The sequence below is a fragment of the Salvelinus sp. IW2-2015 genome, linkage group LG6.2 (assembly GCF_002910315.2).
Source record: "Salvelinus sp. IW2-2015 linkage group LG6.2, ASM291031v2, whole genome shotgun sequence".
Classification (NCBI taxonomy): domain Eukaryota; kingdom Metazoa; phylum Chordata; class Actinopteri; order Salmoniformes; family Salmonidae; genus Salvelinus; species Salvelinus sp. IW2-2015.
Window position 1 is genome coordinate 3786382 of NC_036846.1, and position 18158 is coordinate 3804539.

At 44.1% G+C, this 18158-nt stretch overlaps 1 pseudogene; it reads right to left on the minus strand.

Moving 5' to 3' along the window:
• Nucleotides 1-17254, minus strand: part of LOC111965707 (GDNF family receptor alpha-4-like) — a 41511-nt pseudogene extending 24257 nt beyond the window's left edge.
• Between the last annotated feature and the right edge of the window lie 904 nt (nt 17255-18158).

An 18158-nucleotide genomic window follows, 5' to 3' on the forward strand; every position in this document is an offset into this window, starting at 1 on the left:
TAATGATAGGTAGTATTGGGTAATACTGAGTAATGTTAGGTAGTATTGGGTAATGTTGAGTAGTAGTACTCACAGCGTTGTTGCTGAGCTCATCCTGGGCGTTGTTGCTGAGCTCATTCTGCTGGTCCAAGGGTGAGGGACGAGAGGGCGGGGGAAAAGTGCTCTCCACTGGCCGAGGGGGGGAGATACCCATGGTACTGATGGAGTTCTCTGTGAGACGGACAGATAGACACATTACATTACATCGTGTGTGTGTGTGTGTGTGTGTATTCACATCTGTGCATGAGAGCGAGTGTGTGTCTGAGTGTTTAACTATTTGACAGATTGATGGATTGCAGTGTCAAGCAGTAAATTGATTGTTTGCCTCATGTAAAGTGCATTGATTGATTGGTCTGACAGTTCCTTGATTGACATACAGTTGAAGTCGGAAGTTTACATACACCTTAGCCAAATACATTTCAACTCAGCTTTTCACAATTCCTGACATTTAATCCTAGAAAAAAATCCTGTCTTAGGTCAGTTAGGATCACCACTTTATTTTAAGAATGTGAAATGTCACAAATAATAGTAGAGAGAATGATTTATTTCAGCTTTTATTTCTTTCATCACATTCCCAGTGGGTCAGAAGTTTACATACACTCAATTAGTATTTGGTAGCATTGCCTTTAAATTGTTTAACTTGGGTCAAAGTTTCAGGTAGCCTTCCACAAGCTTCCCACAATAAGTTGGATGCATTTTGGCCCATTCCTCCTGACAGAGCTGGTGTAACTAAGTCAGGTTTGTAGGCCTCCTTGCTCGCACACGCTTTTTCAGTTCTGCCCACAAATTTTCGATAGGATTGAGGTCAGGGCTTTGTGATGGCCACTCCAATACCTTGACTTTGTTGTCCTTAAGCCATTTTGCCACAACTCTGGAAGTATGCTGGGAGTCATTGTCCATTATGAAGACCATTTGACGACCAAGCTTTAACTTACCTACTGATGTCTTGACGATGTTGCTTGCAAATATAACTACACCATAATTTGTCCTACCTCTCATGATGCCATCTATTATTGTAAAGTGCATCAGTCCTCCGCAGCAAAGCAACCCCACAGCAAACTGATGCTGCCACCCCCGTGCTTCGATCGTTGGATTGGTGTTCTGTCGGACTTTGCAAGTCAACCCCCTTTTTCCTCCAAACATAATGATGGTCATTATGGCCACCAAAAGTTATATTTCTGTTTCATCAGACCAGAGTACATTTCTCCAAAAAGTAACAATCTTGGTTCCCATGTGCAGTGCAAACGTAGTCTGGCTTTTTAAATGGTGTTTTGGAGCAGTGGGCTTCTTCCTTGCTAGAGCGGCCTTCAGGTTATGTCGCTATAGGACTCGTTTTACTGTGGATATAGATACTTTGTATCTGTTTCCTCCAGCATCTTCACAAGGTCCATTGCTGTTGTTCTGGATTGATTTTCACTTTTCGCACCAAAGTACGTTCATCTCTATGGAGACAGAACGCGTCTCCTTCCTGAGCGGAATATGACAGCTGCGTGGTCCCATGGTGTTTATACTTGCGTACTATTGTGATGAACTGATGGGTTTTTTGCAATTCAGTACTGAGGGTCTTGGTTGATTTCTTTTGATTTTCCCATGATGTCAGCAAAGAGGCACTGAGTTTGAAGGTAGGCCTTGAAATACATCCACAGGTACACCCTCCAAGTGACTCAAATAATGTCAAATTGCTATCAGAAGCTTATCTAAAGCCATGAAATCATTTTCTGGAAATTTCCAAAGCTGTTTAAAGGCACAGTCACTTAGTGTATGTAAACTTCTGACCCACTGGAATGTGATACAGTGAAATATAAGTGAAATAATCTGTCTGTAAAACAATTGTTGGAAAAATTACTTGTGTCACTCACAAAGAAAGAATGTCCTAAACACGACTTGCCAAAAAACTATAAGTGGTTGAGTGGTTGAAAAACAAGTTTAATGACTCCAACCTAAGTGTATGAAACTTCCGACTTCAACTGTACATACTCATATGGGTGAAACGAACAGACTAACCCAGACACAGCGTTGTTGTGAACATGTGCTGATCCTCAGGCAGTCCTGCCATTGGTTGCCACTGCCCTCGCAGTTACACACAAGTCCACTTCCACAGTGCTGTTGCTAACGTAGTTTGGGGGTCATGATGGTGCCTGGCAGAAGGGGGTCAAAGGTTACCGAACTGCAAAAGTTCCTAAAAGCTGGCCCACTGACACACCCTGACACGATCCTAACACACTCTCTGTCATCTTTATCACTCTCTATTTTCTTTTAGTCTCTCTATCTCTCTCCTCCCTCATCTCCACCCCTTCTCCATCCTTCATACTTCGCTGCATCCCTTTCTCCTCAAGCATCGTGGAAACAGACTGACTTCTGCACTTAAGGCTATTTTCACCCTCCTCTCCCCTCCTTCTCTCACTCTCTCTCTTACCGATCAGTCCGGCGTAGGAATTGAGGCACACAGCTCCACTCTCTCTGATACAGCCAGAAGGGGAATGGCCAGACGGCTGGCAGTTATGCTGGAAATCAGCCAGTCTGGACCTGAATCACCCCACACACACACTCACACACACGCACACACACACACACACACCACACACACACACACACACACACACCACACACACACACACACACACACACACACACACACACACACACACGAATGAGAGTGCTTCTAGGAGCAAAAAGTTGTGTGTTTTGTGTGTGTACATATAGTGTTTGTCTTACCTGCAGAATTGGTCCCTCCTGCAGAAGCTCTGCAGAAGCAGACAGTTAGGCTGTATCAAGTCTCTCTCCTGGTAGGAACAGGAAGGTACGATGGTCTTCCTGCGTCTCTCCCCACACAGTTTGTCAGTACAGGGGCAGAACAGCAACCCCAGGCTGTACTCCTCCGGAACGCGCTCCAGGAAGCGCCGCAGCGCCCGGAGGCACTTCTGCCTGTTGCAGTGGTCCGAGCCTGGGGCATGCTTGGTGCAGGCCAGGACGTACTCAGACCTCAGGGAACCACATTTCTCATACAGACCACAGTCCTGGGCTGCCTTCAGACATACGTTCTGTCCATCTAGAAGAAGAGAGGAGGCTGAGAGAGAGGGGGATGGGGATGGGGAAAGATAGAGGTGGATAGATATAGAGACAGGTATGGGGAAGGAGAGAGAGAGAAGGGGAGAGAGAGAGATAGAGAGGAAGAGGGGAGCGACAGAGAGAGAAAGAAAGGGGAGAGAAAGTGAAAATCTGGTCACTTGAGTGCTGTAGAGATGAGTGGATTGATTGGTGATAGGGTTTAGTAGTGTATTGATCAGGAGTGCCTGAGGGTAATAAAAGATTGTGCTGCATGCTACCTGCTGCCACTAAGGAGGCCATTCGAGAAGACTCCACTGGCGAGTCCTCATAGGGAGACCCCTCAAAGTCATCATAACCTTCATGATCACAGAGGAGAACATCACATTACAACCTAATAATAATATGGGAGGCAGCGTCATATTACAACCTAACATCATGACAAATCATAACAAATGCAGGAGAGATCACCACATAACCTGAAAAGAACATGACAGTAGACCGAATTGCATCATAATCTCCCAACACCACAGGAGACAGAATCACAACATAATCAAACACACACGGAAGCATCACATCATAACAGGGACTCAAAGCACTCAGCCAACATCTCATTAAAACATCACACACCTGCTACCAACATCATAATAACACCTAGTCTAAATTCCATCATGGGTACATTTACCATTCATGAGGGTCAGACGAGCCATCAGGTGACCGGTCACCTGACCCTATAAAGATGGCTGTGTTCCCCATACTGTACTGTCTTCAGTCATCCTATTTAGCTAGCCTGCCTAAGTTTGCTGCAGAGCTGTCTGACGATCATTTTACTAGTTCTTCAAAGGAGGTAGGGTATACTTTCACAAACGGTCTCTGTCCCTCTCATTGTTGTGTATTTCCCTCTCTCATGTGGTCTGTGTATCTAACCTAACGTAGCAGGCATAAACGTGTATCCTTCCAGAGATCTGTATATAATGACGAGATGCTCATGTCTCTGCCCTAACAATGGGAGTCAGGAAAGCAGGCGTCAAGTTTAGGTCCAAAATAAGCCCATAGAAACGCATTGGGCTTATCTTTGGACTGATTTTGGCGAGTGAAACCTCTCACTTCAACTTTTCCTCTCTGAGACGGAAAAAACTACCACAGGAAGACCAAAGGATTTTGGTGATTGTTGTTAACCATTACAGTCTAAGTCCTGTCTAAGCGATATGGAATTGTTTTAAGAAGGCCATACCAAGGATCATTTAGTTCTTTGATTTTGAATTGTAAGACCCTTTGAAGTATACAATTTTATTTTATTTTTTTACAATTATATAGGACCTAGGCAGCACAGACAGGACACAACTAGTCACTAGTGCAGGCAGGCGAACCTCTGTGCCCAGTCCAGAAACCCCGCCCCCCCTCTGACAGCACTTATAATGCTACACAGGGAGAAAGGGATGGACAAGAACTGCCACAGGCTTTCCAAGAGAAAGTACCTTACAAACTCAGAAGCAAAGGTGACCCCTTTGATTCAGACAACTAGTCTCAAGCCTCAGTGCAATGTCTTAACCACCAAGAGACTCCGAGCTCAGCACGGAAGCTGAGCCCCTCAACCCAAGCGACGAAGACGAGCTTCAATCTCAACAATTGAGAACCTCTGCCCAAGGTTCCCTTAAGGCAGCAGCAGACCAACTAAAGTCTAGGGCAGCTCTCTCTGCAAGTCAAGTACAAGCCTATTCAAGCAGCTCCAACCAGTCATCCCCAGAAGGAGATATACAGTGGGGAGAACAAGTATTTGATACACTGCCGATTTTGAAGGTTTTCCTACTTACAAAGCATGTAGAGGTCTGTAATTTTTATCATAGGTACACTTCAACTGTGAGAGACGGAATCTAAAACAAAAATCCAGAAAATCACATTGTATGATTTTTAAGTAATTAATTTGCATTTTATTGCATGACATAAGTATTTGATCACCTACCAACCAGTAAGAATTCCGGCTCTCACAGACCTGTTAGTTTTTCTTTAAGAAGCCCTCCTGTTCTCCACTCATTACCTGTATTAACTGCACCTGTTTGAACTCGTTACCTGTATAAAAGACACCTGTCCACACGCTCAATCAAACAGACTCCAACCTCTCCACAATGGCCAAGACCAGAGAGCTGTGTAAGGACATCAGGGATAAAATTGTAGACCTGCACAAGGCTGGGATGGGCTACGGGACAATAGGCAAGCAGCTTGGTGAGAAGGCAACAACTGTTGGCGCAATTATTAGAAAATGGAAGAAGTTCAAGATGACGGTCAATCACCCTCGGTCTGGGGCTCCATGCAAGATATCACCTCGTGGGGCATCAATGATCATGAGGAAGGTGAGGGATCAGCCCAGAACTACACGGCAGGACCTGGTCAATGACCTGAAGAGAGCTGGGACCACAGTCTCAAAGAAAACCATTAGTAACACACTACGCCGTCATGGATTAAAATCCTGCAGCGCACGCAAGGTCCCCCTGCTCAAGRCAGCGCATGTCCAGGCCCGTCTGAAGTTTGCCAATGACCATCTGGATGATCCAGAGGAGGAATGGGAGAAGGTCATGTGGTCTGATGAGACAAAAATATAACTTTTTGGTCTAAACTTCACTCGCTGTGTTTGGAGGAAGAAGAAGGATGAGTACAACCCCAAGAACCCATCCCAAACGTGAAGCATGGAGGTGGAAACATCATTCTTTGGGGATGCTTTTCTGCAAAGGGGACAGGACGACTGCACCGTATTGAGGGGAGGATGGATGGGGCCATGTATCGCGAGATCTTGGCCAACAACCTCCTTCCCTCAGTAAGAGCATTGAAGATGGGTCGTGGCTGGGTCTTCCAGCATGCAACGACCCGAAACACACAGCCAGGGCAACTAAGGAGTGGCTCCGTAAGAAGCATCTCAAGGTCCTGGAGTGGTCTAGCCAGTCTCCAGACCTGAATCCAATAGAAAATCTTTGGAGGGAGCTGAAAGTCCGTATTGCCCAGCGACAGCCCCGAAACCTGAAGGATCTGGAGAAGGTCTGTATGGAGGAGTGGGCCAAAATCCCTGCTGCAGTGTGTGCAAACCTGGTCAAGAACTACAGGAAACGTATGATCTCTGTAATTGCAAACAAAGGTTTCTGTACCAAATATTAAGTTCTGCTTTTCTGATGTATCAAATACTTATGTCATGCAATAAAATGCAAAGGAATTACTTAAAAATCATACAATGTGATTTTCTGGATTTTTGTTTTAGATTCCGTCTCTCACAGTTGAAGTGTACCTATGATAAAAATTACAGACCTCTACATGCTTTGTAAGTAGGAAAACCTGCAAAATCGGCAGTGTATCAAATACTTGTTCTCCCCACTGTAACTGCGGACCAGCTTTGAATGCTACCACAACCCTTGAGTTCAGTATGCAGGCCAGCAGTTCAGCTAGTTTGCCCTCAGCTCTTTCCAGGTCTAGATCAACTGGCCTAATCCCAGTTCCTAGGAGTTCCCAGTACCTTTCAGACCTTAACTGCTCTGTACTCGGCTCAGGCAATCTACCGTCTGCTAATACCTGACCTGTATCCAGCTCTACCTACCCAACCATGGCCCCCAGAAAAGGAGCCAACAGGCATTTACTCAAGCCATCAAAGATCTTCTCACGGGGCGGCCGGAGCCGTTCATGCCCCAAGGAGCACGAGTTCGGGAGTCGACGGGGCATCCAAGATGGTCACTTTCTCTGCCAACCAGTAACCGTAACCAGTAACCTACCCGAGCTGCAACAGTCAACGACAACAGCTCAGCCAGAACATGGCCTTGCAGCAAGCAATCTGTCCATACAGCCCCAGGAAGTGCTACAGATGACTCGAGTCCGATGGGAATAATGAATTAGCTGCACTACTGCGGGGGCGGCTGTTCCTGAATTCTTCAACGTGAATACACTAGATGGCCAAGATTGCCTCCAGGTCAGTTGACCCATCAGGTGACCTGTCATCCGACCCTATAAAGATGGCTGCCAAGCACACCATACAGTCTTTGGTTTGGCAGCCATCAGAGGACTCTCATCCAGGATACGTTCATGACCAAGTGAGTGTATTACCTGTGCCTTTTGACATGTTATGCTATTGTTTACCTTGGAAGTTCACAGTATGTAATCTTTTATGCTTTCGCCTTTATGCTAATTATGTTCCATTGATGTTTGTGAACACTAATACTTGTCTCTATTGCAGAAACCATAATTTTCCCAGTCCTCATTCATGCATTTGCCATCTGTGCTGGAACGGTTTTTGGGGCTACAATAAATGGTCAAATGTTCATTGGAGTCTTGTCTGAATTGGCGGTTAGCATCCACCCACAACTTAGTCTTTAGTCTCTGCACACTTGAGCTCTACTCTAGTGTGGTCTTAAAAGCTCCTTCAGGAGTGTATTCTTTAATTTACCTCATTATAGGCATGTTCCAGATCTGAACTAATTACATGGTGTGAGTACGACCTAACTACACTGAACAAAAATATAAACGCAACATGTAAAGTGTTGGTCCCATGTTTCATGAGCTGAAATAAAAGATCCCAGAAATGTTCCATACGCACAAAAAGCTTATTTCTCTCAAATTCTGTGCACAAATTTGTTTACATCCCTGTAAGTGAGCATTTCTCCTTTGCCAACATAATCCATCCACCTGACAGGTGTTGCATATCAAGAAGCGGATTAAACAGCATGATCATTACACAGGTGCACCTTGTGCTGGGGACAATAAAGGCCACTCTAAAATGTGCAGTTTTGTCACACAACCCAATGCCACAGATGTCTCAAGCTTTGAGTGAGTGCTGACTGCAGGAATGTCCACCAGAGCTGTTGSCAGAGAATTTAATGTAGATTTTTCTACCATAAGCCGCCTCCAACATCGTTTTAGAGTATTTGGCAGAACTTCCAACCGGTCTCACAACCTCAGACCACGTGTAACCACGCCAGCCCAGGACCTCCACATCTGGCTTCTTCACCTGCGGGATCGTCTGAGACCAGCCACCCAGACAGCTGATAAAACTGAGGAGTAATTCTGTCTGTAATAAAGCCCTTAAGTGGGGAAAAACTAATTCTGATTGGCTCCCCAGTGGGTTGGCCTATGCCCTCCCAGGCCCACCCATGGCTGCGCCCCTGCCCAGTCATGTGAAAACCGTAGATTAGGGCCTAATTTATTTATTTCAATTAACTGATTTCTTTACATGAACTGTAACTCAGTAAAATCGTTGAAATTGTTGCATGTTGCGTTTATATTTTTGTTCAGTATATAAATCTACTAATCTGTTCATGTAAATCCCTGTGTACTGTTTTCCTTAATGACACGGTAGGGGAGAGAACTCTGTTCTGTGTTAGAGAAGAGTGCTGTGTAATTACCGTATGCATGGTGACTAACGGAGCATGGGGGATAGCTCCATTAGCTGTCATTAACTCTCACTGACGGTGAGTCCCAAATGGTACCCAATTCCATATATATATATATTAGTGCACTACTTTTGACCAGGACCTATGGGGAATAGTGTGCCCATTATGTAGGGAATAGGGTGCCATTTGGGACACAAGCCTGATAGTCAGATGCGTGGCCATGCTGTGACTGTAGCAACAGTGGCAAAACACGGTGGCTATAGGGATGTGTCACAGAGGATGGCCAGGGGTCTAACGTAGTATTGGCCAAATGGTGGGTCAAGAACCAATGGTACTAAAAAATGTAAACTGCCCCCTTCCCTCTACAAGCTAGTAATCAAACATACACACTTGGTGACACACACGCACGTCTACACCTACCACGTTTTTTTATAAACTCATACACACACATGCGCGGACACACACTCACCCTGCAGGATCCTGATGCTCCAGTAGACTTTGAGGCAGTGCTCCTCTCTGCGTGCGCCGCGCTGACACTTGCAGGCCAACAGAGGGAGGTAGTGCAGGCCGCTCAGGGCCTCCAGGCACTCAATGCTGGCCTTGTTCCCCAGCGGAGCCACCGCCTCCTCGGATGCACAGTACTCCAGGGTCATGTACAGCTCCTTACACCGGGGGTCTTCCTTACACCCCCTCTCTGCCTCGACACAGTCTACAAAGCCATGGGGGAGGGGCGACAAGGAGGGGACCACACCTACAGAAAAGAGGGACGGAGGAGACAGAGGGGAGGGGGAGAATGGTCAGCCATCGTATTGGGATGAGTAGTTGTTCCAAACATTTCTAAATGGTCCACTCAATATGGTGGACAGGGGGAACCCACCACGGAATGTTGCTTTAAAAGGGCATGTCCATTCTAGTATCTCTTATGACTTCCATACAAGTACTTTCACTCTGTGAACCTATTGATTTGAATTTGGGCTGAATGCACTGATGTTACATATGAAAAGTCAATACTGGATGTGTGAGTCTTTCTCTACTGTATCTCATTTCCATGGACATGAAGGCATTGTCATTGAGTGAATCAAAAGCCAGAGTTTACAGTGTGAGGTTTCATATTTGGGAAATACCTCCTATTTTACCCCAGAAATGTTCTGCGTGATATTTTCGGCTGTTTTCGACTGTTATTTGTAAACCAATACAAAATTCRCCCTTGGTAAAATTCAATGGTTTACCCACAAACCTACAGACACACTAACGTTTTCCGATTACAGTCATTTAAAAACTCACCAGAGAGAGAGAGAAAGCGAGACAGAGACAAACACCGTTTGGCGACACACACCAATCAGAACCTTGCTGGCTAGGACAGACTCACAGTATGAGCCGCAATCAGCATGTGCTGAAAAGCACGCGCACACAACCTGAGAGGAACCCTTTTATGTCTGACTCCTGCTGTGAGGGGGACTATGGGCACGGAGTCTATCATTATTACAAAAACACAATACCACACATCCACAGGAGGGGGTACAGCAATCTGTCTGTGACACACACACACACACACACACACCCCGCCACACACTAGATCAGGGTTTCCCAAACTCGGTCCTGGGGCCCCACCTGGGTACACATTCTGTTTTTTTCCCCTAGCACTACACAGCGGATTGAAATAGTCAAAGCTTGATGATGAGTTGGTTATTTGAATCAGCTGGGTTTGGGAAACCCTGCACCAGATGGCTGAAGTGGTAGAGAAAAATGAGCTTCATATTCAACAGAGCAGCATATTTAAATCGAATATGTTGAGTTTCAGGAAATAGACTACCCGAGACTCTAGGTACAACATTGATCAATGGGAGAACGCAAATTGAATAAATGAAGTACAGTGGAGCGTCTGTACGCTTAAAGGGGCAATCAGCAGTTGCTACATCCATTTCTCGACTTATATATGAATGATATGTACCCATTGATTCTTGAAGAATATAACTTATAAATGCTTCATAAGCTTAGTTCAACTGTCACACCCCCATCAGAACCCAAAATATAAGCTTGTTTTACTCCAATGTCTGTAAACAAAGAAAATGTAAACAAACACTATGTAGCCTTAAAACATGGTTAAAACTATAATGTTGATATCATGGATGGTCAATCCTTGCATCCATAGCTCTGTCTATGAATTTGAGAGTGATTACATTTATCCAGCCCCATCCCTCAGCATTTCACCAAACCAGGGGTTGGGAAGCCGCTTTGTTATTGTTTCTACTGCAGATTGTCGCTTTAAACACTAGAGCACCAAATACAGGTAGAGGAAGAAGACAAATTACCCATGTCACATAAAAACCAGGAAACTCGGACTTTCCCCCTGAACTAGTCACACGTTGCCATACACATACCAGGTGAATCACTCACAATCACATGACGTCACATTGACCTTATCACCTTTTGAAAGAAGTTGAGGGGACCAGTATGTATGTATACTGGGGACCAGTATGTATTATAAATGGTAAAACCCGTTTTAACAGCAAGCTATAAAGCATTACACCTGTAGGGTTTAAGTGTTACCGTTTTACATGTAACTGATCTTGGGCCAGTTCTGATGTGTCGTTCATTAATGGTTAGGGATAGGTCATGGATTGGGAGAGCTGGCTCAAGATCAGTGGTTATGGATGCAGTGCAGTGAAGTGCGATCCCACAGTTCATATGAGGGAGCAGTGAGGTATGATGTCATGCAGTCCCCGTGTGTACAGCAGAATGGGCAAATTAAAGAGTTTCAGTGAAGACACACACACAGACACAGCCACACACACACACACAAACAGGGTGAATCTCCCAGCCAAGGAGGCAAAAGCCCAACACACCATCTGTTACTCCTGTGTTAGAGTTCCAAATCATAGTTATCAACAAAAACACACATACGACCCCAAGCTACCCCATGGACACACACACCACGCACACACGCACACACACACACACACACACACACACACACAACCACACACACACCAACACACACACACACACACACCACCACACACACACACACACACACACACACACACAACACACCACACACACAACACACACAACACACACACACACACACACACACAAACACACACCACACACAACACACACACACCTTCTTGGCTTGCCCTTCCCATATGCACACACAATCCGTTTCCAAACAAATCCTATGTGCTATCAATCCTATCATCAAATCCAAGTTAATTGGTCACGTACACAGTTTAGCAGATGTTAAGAGGGTGCAGCGAAATATATTTTAGATTCTTCAAAATAGCCACCTTTTGCCTTGATGACAGCTTTGCTCACTCTTGGCATTCTCTCAACCAGCTTCAACTGGAATGCTTTTCCAACAGTCTTGAAGGATTTCCCACATATGCTGAGCACTTGTTGGCTGCTTTTCCTTCACTCCGCAGTCCAACTCATCCCAAACCATCTCAATTGGGTTGAGGTTGGTAATTGTGGAGGCCAGATCATCTGATGCAGCACTCCATCACTCTCCTTCTTGGTCAATAGCCCATACACTTGTGTTTCTTGGCCCAAACAAGTCTCTTATTATTATTGGTGTCCTTTAGTAGTGGTTTCTTTGCAGCAATTCGACAATGAAAGCCTGATTCACAAGTCTCCTCTGAACAGTTGATGTTGAGATGTGACTGTTACTTGAACTCTGTGAAGCATTTATTTGGTTGAAATTTCTGGGGCTGGTAACTCTAAATTATCCTCTGCAGCAGAGGTAACTCTGGGTCTTCCTTTCCTGTGGCGGTCATCATGAGAGCCAGTTTCATCATAGCGCTTGATTTTTTTAGACTGCACACAAAGTTCTTGAAATTTTCTGGATTTACTGACCTTCATGTCTTAAAGTAAGATGACGTTCATTTCTCTTTGCGTCTTCTTGCCATAATATGTCCTTGGTCTTTTACAAAAATAGGGCTATCTTCTGTATACCACCCCTACCTTGTCACAACACAACTGATTGGCTCAAACACATTAAGAAGGAAAGAAATTCCACAAATTAACAAGGCACACCTGTTAATTGAAATGCATTCCAGGTGGCTACCTCATGAAGTTGGTTGAGAGAATGCCAAGAGTGTGCAAAGCTGTCATCAAGGTAAAGGGTGGCTACTTTGAAGACCCTCAAATATTTGTTTAACACGTTTTTGGTTACTACATGATTCCTCATATGTATTTTCATAGTTTTGATGTCTTCACTATTATTCTACAATGTATAAAATTGTAAAAAATGAAGAAAACCCCTGGAGTAAGTGTGTCCAAACTTTTGACTGGTACTGTATGTGTATATTCACCAAAAATATATAGTAAGAATGATACACTACATGGCTTGTCGAACATCTCATTTCAAAATCATGGGCATTAATGTTGGGCGATTAGGCCTGGCTCGCAGTCGACGTTCCAATTCATCCCAAAGGTGTTCGATGGGGTTGAGGTCAAACCACTGTGCAGGCCAGTCAAGTTCTTCCACACCAATCTTGACAAATCATTTATGTATGGACCTCGCTTTGTGCACAGAAAACGGCCTTCCCCAAACTGTTACCACAAAGTTGCAAGCACAAAATCGTCTAGAATGTCATTGTATACTGTAGCGTTATGATTTCCCTTCACTGGAACTAAGGGGCCTAGCCCAAACCATGAAAAACATCCCCAGACCATTATTTCTCCTCCACCAAACTTTACAGTTGGCACTATGCACTGGGGCAGGTAGCGTTCTCCTGGCATCCGCCAAACCCAGATTAGTCCGTCGGACTGCCAGATGGTAAAGCGGGATTCATCACTCCAGAGAATGCATTTCCACTGCTCCAGAGTCCAATTGCGGCACGCTTGGCATTGTGCATAGTGATCTTAGGCTTGTGTGTGGCTGCTCGGCCATGGAAACCCATTTAATGAAGCTCGCGACTAACAGTTCTTGTGCTGATGTTGCTTCTTGAGGCAGTTTGGAAATTGGCAGTAAGTGTTGCAACCGAGGACAGACAAATTTTTCTTACAGTTGACCAGGGAAGCTCTAGTACGGTTGAAATTTGACGAACTGACTTGTTAGAAAGTTGGCATCCTATGACGGTGCCACGTTGAAAGTCACTGAGCTTTTCGGTAAGGCCATTCTACTGCCAATGTTTGTCTATGGAGATTGCATGGCGGTGTGCTCGATTTTATACACATGTCAGCAACGGTGTGGCTGAAATACCCGAATCCACTAATTTGAAGGGGTGTCCAAATACTTTTGTGTATATAGTGTATGTTCATGTTAGTGTCACTGAAAAATAATTTGAAAATAGCCTACTGTAGTTGCTAGTAGAATAACATTACAATTAAAATGTTGTGTAAAAGAGTTTGTCATTTTGGAACTAAACCGCCCTTGCACTGCCCTGCCTTGCATAGTTGTTTCGGTGCACTCTATTAAATGAGGGGTTCAATAAGGGTTCTTCTAAGATCCTCAAAGTTCTTTGAAGAACCTTAGGGTCTTGGCACTGAAAAATGCCCCCAAAAGATTCTTCCAAGATCCCCATAGGAGGTGGGGTTCATCAAGGAACCTCCTTAGTTGGTGGGGGTTCTTGTAGAAACCGAACTGCCCAACTGAAACATTTGGATTTGAAAGGACAGCAGGTGCAGGTACTTAACCCAAAAATGTAAAGATATCCTAAATTTAAGGTACATTTGTATGATAATTGAATGATATAAATTGATATTGTTTTATGATGATACCATCTATATTTTCTAAAATGGAAAATGGACACAATTCAATGGATATCAATCAAAAAAAGGTAAGAATATATAGCTGTATTGTGTGCAGATGACTGAACTGCTCACTTTTGTGTCTGCAGGTACACAGAGGAGGAGGCATACAAAGGTATGTCAATTGGTATTGGTATGTTATGCAGATCCTCCTTCCTTATCTCATTAATGAATATCCCATAGGCCTCTACATTATGGACAAGGTATGTGTATGAAAACCATTAACAGTTTTTTAAAATTCACATTTACAACAAATATTGTCAAATATTGTGTTATTATTATACGTATTAATAATATGGGAGGGGGGGGTAGTTCAAAAATAAACCGCAAAAGTTTTTTCGAAAGGTTCTTTCAATAATAACCCTTTTAAAAGGGTTCTACGAAGAACTTATTGGGGTTCCCCAGCTTCAATTTGCAGAACCCCTAAAGGACACTCCAGGAACCTTTTCTTTTTAGAGTGTATGCTTTGTAAGGAAAGTATTCCCATCATCTGCTCTGTAGGCAAAGTATTCCCATAGTTCGCTTCTGGAGCCAGTTTTGTCAATAAACTGCGGGTGTGGAAGTATGTTTTCGTTAGAAGAAGCCATGCTGTCGGCATTTTCTCTCTCTTGCTTGCTTCTCAAAAGTGTTTTGCGCTGTGTCAGCCTGGCTAATTTACTACTGCCCCCTTGAGAAGAGTCTGACAAATTACTAGACAGACTGGTCATCTCAATCCGTAGGCTATGACATGAGACACATTTGACAGAAATAGGTTAACCTAAAGTAACAGGAATTCTAGTACCGAACCGTTTTTCATGTTATAGTATCGAAAGAGTTGCCTAGCCAGCGGCAGTTTCTGTATAGGCCTACCGTGCAACTTGAAGCGGGCAGAGAATATGTTACATTTTTCTAAGTGTCCGCATTGTAGGCTGGTTTTTCCTTCATAATCCGTGATTGTCTGAAGTCCCTGCCGCATGCGTCTCGTGTCTGAGCCATTGAATTGCGACTCCTCTTTGTCCCTGTCTTTTAGCCTATTTGATTTACTTACTTGTCGTACCTGGTCAAATCTTTACATTGATGTATACCTTTTCATTTCCCATGCATGTCATTTTCTTTCCCTTAACGTCATCTTTTTCTATGAGGAAATTATAAAGGAGTTTACAGCTAGCTGTTTATCTGCCGTTGACCTTTTCCAAAGCCCTCTTGTTCAACCCCAGCCTCCCGCTGTGCAGTAAAATCACCTCTGATGGAGACACCTGTCACCTGTGTGTGTGTGACCCGCTGGGCTGTCAAAACATAATGCGCACCCCGCCGTGCGGCGCCCGGTCCCAGTGTCTGCCTCTGTGGCTACTCAAACCCACCTGGACGCACATCTGGCGGCCATACGCACCTGTGCGCCGATAAGACGTCAACCACGATTCCGCTGTTTGCACACAGGCGTCGGTTGAGTGCGCTTCCTCATTGAACAACAACTTTACCATTTATTCTGATGTGCGGTTGGAGGTGAGTTGAATTTATATTAAGATTTTTTTTTTTTAAGAAAGAGACCTGCAAGCCAGAAAGGTGTTTGCGTAAATCAAACCACGCTCACTCGGGCGAGGGAGAAACAGACAACCCACAGATGATATACAATACGACCCCTGGGACTGTCGCTTACACCAGCACACCAAACACACAATCATTAACACCGCTAATAAATACAACTGTCGATCCGCGGGGGAATTATTTGTGTAGCCTATGCATCCGGCGGCACCAACTCACAGAATATCAATTTCAGAATATCAAAAACGAGTGGTTTTAGCGATCATCAACCTTTGTCTCAAGACTGGAAATAATTTCTTAAATACTTTCATTAATCCAAAGTTTAAATTCAAGTGGTTTCCAAGTGGATCCTACAGTCTCTTCTTTCACTAAATATTAATGTTGTCATAAAATGTTTATTAAGAGCAGTTTATGTAGCCTAGAAGATCAAGGAATATGTTTAATACATGTATTCATTGCAGAGCATATTAGAAGCCATGCCTGCATCCAAAGCTCACTGAAAACGCGCATTTGAACCATAATGTAAAATGTTGTTATGGTGTTATCGGGGCAATTCGCCTTAGTACGAATTGAAATCATCAAATACTTAAATTAGATGAGTAAATGTGTCATGATTGCCTATAAAACCCAGGTGCTAAAAACTAATTTTAATAAGGTCAGAGTAGACTAGCATGTAGCCTGAATGACTGACGACAAAAATGTATTTAACAGCATGGATAGCTTCCTTAATTTTACCTCGTATGAAGATGTTGAGCAGTATTCCGAGGAGCAACATCTCCGTTATGAGTCGGGCCGAGCACAGGGACACGGGAAGGGAGATTGAATTGGACGTTGTGCGTTTGGTCCGCCACCGCTCTATTTGTCCGCACACCGACCCGCGTCACTCCGCTCAACGTTACATCCAACGGGAGTCAGGCTCCACGGTTCTGGGAACAAGTTGCAGGTATATAGTCCTGTATAACGATCAATTCCTTAGATTGCACTGGCCGAGAACCCAGCTCAGATAGATTAACTGTCACCACCGCCAAAGTGTAGCGCGTGCCCTGTAGGCTGAATACAATGAACCAAGACTCCAAAACTATTTACAGCTGTGAAACATCAGGTTACTCTGCATCCAAAGATAGATGTTCTCGAATTTTGACACTGGCTCTCGCCATTTCTCTCTCGACAGTGGCACGATAGGATCCCGTCAACATGCTGCCTGAGACGGTGAAGATGACAGATCCCTCCTCCTCGCGCTCGTCAGTTCACTGTGCGACAGTGTGTTAAATGACTTTCACAGACACAGATGCGTCCTGAAGAAGAAGTGCTCAGACAGGTCGACGGTGGCATATAGTTAGTGGCGTAGGGCTACTGTAGCAGGCTGGACATATTCGAGTTTGCCCATAATTTCAAACTAAATAGGATTTCATGGTCGTTTGTATTTCATGTGTCAAGCCAATCAATTTCAGCCAATCTATTTACATCGACTTAAATATTGCCCTTTCGACTAATGGACTTACTGTCAAGCCAAACCATCCCTTTTTATTGTCTGACAAACTATTTTATTCTATTTTATTCTATTGATGCCATGCAGTGTCATTCTATTATACAGTCCATTCTATGTTTTATGTTCTATTTGTATTTTGTTCTATTCAGGGGGAGAGCTGTGTAATGTGTAAGTAGAGAAGAGGCTCAGGGAGGTTTATGGCTGGGCAGCCATAAATAATCATGACAGAAGCGATGAGTGGAGGATCATGAGTCTTTAAATTATTCACACAATTTCATAATTGGCAAATTCACTGCCTGAACACCTGTGTGAGTTTACGATCTAAAATCTGCATATTCTAATGAGGCCAACCTGTCAGGGTCTCACTGATTAGTAAAGACAATGGAACAAGAAAACAATGGGGATGCTTAGGAAAAACATTATCACTGGTGTCTTGTACAACAATGATCAGAATATTCAACTTCAATCTTTAAAACCAAGAGAGAGAGAGAAACAAAACTTGGATGACTTCTACAGTTGCTGGTATTTGCAACCAGTATTCCCAGTATGTTATTTTAACCTCAATTGCAAATAACAAAAAGCAATCATCAGTGGGCCATTTTAATGATGACACACACAGACTCCCACACGTAATGGCCTTGTCCCAACACACAAATGATATGCCTCTGTGTTGCCACTCCAGAGGTCATATTGGGTTATATGGGGACCAATCCAATCCACCTGGACCAATCCATTCAGCGAATTGGGGAAGAGCTCCTGGACAACATGTGACAACACAGTCACCCTTAACAGCGTTGGCAGAAAGCAGATGTTTCTGGTTTTCAGGGATACAATATTTTCAACCTAATTTCCGTTTCCCCTGAAAACAGGAGTGGGGACTACGCTCAGGCGACTTTCTACTCTACGTTATGTTATGTAGGGGGTGGGTCCCAAAGACCCTCCCCATT